Genomic DNA, 3,198 nt, shown 5'->3' with positions numbered 1-3,198 from the left:
TTCCAAATTTTCTCTCAAATTTGAAAGCAGTCCTAACTTCTCTAATTCTAAATTAGTCTTGGCTTCAGCAAACTTGAACAAAACATTTACCAGCTTAGGTATCAAACTAAGTTACGAAAAAAATTCTCAAAATATTTGCTTAGATAAAAGTAAAAACATATTTAGCAGTTGTGGAATTAATCATTCACCTAAGCTGGGTGATAATTTATGCCACACTTGAAGTGGAAAAGAAATTTCTATTTATACTGCAATCTATACTTTTTTTTCAGGGATGGACTAATTGTGTTTGTTGAACTGTTTCAAGCTGCTATGGGCTGGGAGAATTGAATATCTATTTGCAAGACTGTAGGGATTAAATTAGATAAACCCAAAGGGAAAGTAATGGGTAATTTGTGAAGAGTTGCATGAGTGTATGAAGTACTGTCTAAAGCACTATGCAAGACTGATGGACGAAAAGGGCAACATGAAGTTATTTTCTTTTTTCAAAAAAGCAACTTTTCTCTAATGCTGAGTATCCTTAAGTGAGCAAGCAAACATCTATCAACAAACAAACAAAACCATAAGGCTAAGTAGGCTTGTTTATCAGCACAGGTCTTTCTCTAGCTCTCCAAAAGTTTAATCTCTCAGAAAAGTTATAAAATCAGATTTAAAATTGTATTTATTTTGCCTTGATTATAAAAATATGTTTTGCCAATCACAATAGCCTCTGTTGGTCAACAATGGTGAATTGAAGACCAGATAACTCCCCACAAGGTATGTTTTCTTTAACCTAAATAGAGTTTCAAACATTCAACTGATACTAGGTGATGGGTTGATAGCTACAGCAAACAACCATGGCACATGTTCACCTATGCAATGAACCTGTACATCCTGTACCTATACCTTGGAACCTAAAATAAAATTTAAAACATGTAAAGAGTACAGGAAACAGAAGATAATGAAATAACATCTTCAAAGCTCTCAAAGAAAATTACTTAAAATCTAGAATTCTATACCTATATGAAATATTTTTCAAAAATAAATACAAGATATTTATTATTTTAGTTGGGATCTAGAGAGACATAGAAGGCCACTGTTTCATGTTATCAATAAAAATAATCTAGACTAAGTAAAAACAATTGAATGGAGATACTGCATCTAGAAATAAGACTTTTCAGACTCTCTCAGTAAACAATCAGAAAGTCTGGTATATTCCTATTTCATGAAAATGGCATATGCAGCTGAGGCGCAGCTACACTGTGAAGGCAGGCATGAGCTCCTCACTTTGCCACAATCCCCACTGCTTCCTACTGTGCCTCTGACATGAAACACCAATTGCCAATTAGCTTTACTTGGAATACGGAGTTTTTCTTATAGTAGAGGAATATCTCTTTTTTAGCCCCATCATGAGCAGAAGTGGGAACACGGAAATGAAACCGAGACAGCCATATGTCTGATGACCCAGCCTGCCTCCTTCGGATGTGATGACCTCGCAGCTCCTGGATTTAAACCCTCCGATCTTTACACACTACACAACATTGGACGTCAGTGAAAACTGGAAAGCACCCACAAGTTGCATACCATACATTTACCGGCTTAAGCGGTAACATTGGTTGAACACGGACTCTAACTTGAGCCCTAGGCCAACCCCATTGTGTCCTAATTAAAGTTCCCGTTCTCCAGGAGCATCGCAACTGAAAGTGGTCGCTGGCTCTAACTCCAATGGAAGTATGCCAAAAATACAATCCTACTTAAGAAAATTCAATATGATTTTGCAAAGAGGATGGCCAAACTTGATCTCAATATGACAAGAAATGACAAAGATGTGCAGTGAAATGGCTGGCTCAGGAAAAAGGACCAGTATGGTCTATGGGGATGCATCTTGAGGGTTTGAAGAAGTTGCTCAAAGGCCAGCAACCTTCAAGATCAAGATAATCTCAAGGACTAAAGTGTAGATAATGCAAAGCCCAAGGGTGTTTATTTTTTTTTGAAGACTTTGGCATTTTCCTAGAACAGATTCTAAAGAAGAGATGAAAGATATATTACTATAAATGTTTATTTACTTTAATTCTTTTCTCTAGAGTTACCCTTTGATAACAATGCTACTATTTAAGATTGAGCTGCAGATTGACGTAAGAAATAGAAAAAAAAGTTTTATTACATAATGATTATTTTTAATCTTACTGTGAAAACAAAGATCATTTTGAGATATTGATTTAAAAGCTATAAATATTCTCTCCAGGAAAAAAAAAAGAAATATATGATAGTTATAGAGTTTTGTATGTGACTTCAAAGGTTTAATGAATTTCTTAAATCCATTAGAAATGAAGAGTTTTGATTATGTGAAATCCCAGATTACAACATAATCATTAAGAACAAAGAATAAGGGGTGGGGTGCAGTGACTCATACCTCTAACACCAGCACTTTGGGAGGTTAGGCAAGGAGGGTCACTTGAGCCTAGAAGTTCAAGACCAGCCTGGGAAGCATAGTGAAACCCTGTCTCTACCAAAAAGAATACTAAAATTAGCTGGGTGCGATGATGCACGCCTATAACCTAGCTACCTGGGAGGCTGAGGTGGGAGGATCACTTGAGCCCCAGAATTTGAGGCTATAGTGAGCTATTATCAGGCCACTGCATTCCAGCCTGGGTGACAGAGTTACAGTCTCTCTCAACATGTATTAATACTATGAATAATAAAGAGTATGTGGTCGACTTCCTGGGGTGGCCTTCTGCTTAGCCATGACATATGTGAATTTTTTAAGCCTCATTTTCTTCACCTACAAACAAAGATAATGTCAACCAAAGATAATATGACTTTCTTCCACATCTTTTTGTTTTGGGATACATTTTACAAAGTGACCATGATGTCTCTCCACTTCATACATAAAAGAACTAAAGGTCAGCCGGGCAAGGTGGCTCATGCCTGTAACCCCAGCACTTTGGGAGGCCAAGGCGGGCAGATCACGAGGTCAGGATATAGAGACCATCCTGGCTAACAGGGTGAAACCCTGTCTCTAATAAAAATACAAAAAAATTAGCAGGGCATGGTGGCGGGTGCCTGTAGTCCCAGCTACTTGGGAGGCTGAGGCAGGAGAATGGCATGAACCTGGGAGGCGGAGCTTGCAGTGAACAGAGATCACGCCACTGCACTCCAGCCTGGGTGACAGAGCAAGACTCCATCTCAAAAAAAAAAAAAAAAAAAAAAAAAAAAAAAAAA

Source organism: Rhinopithecus bieti, unplaced genomic scaffold (genome assembly GCF_001698545.2).
Source record: "Rhinopithecus bieti isolate Rb0 unplaced genomic scaffold, ASM169854v2 scaffold_12086, whole genome shotgun sequence".
NCBI lineage: Eukaryota > Metazoa > Chordata > Mammalia > Primates > Cercopithecidae > Rhinopithecus > Rhinopithecus bieti.
Note: the sequence above shows the minus strand (reverse complement) of the source record.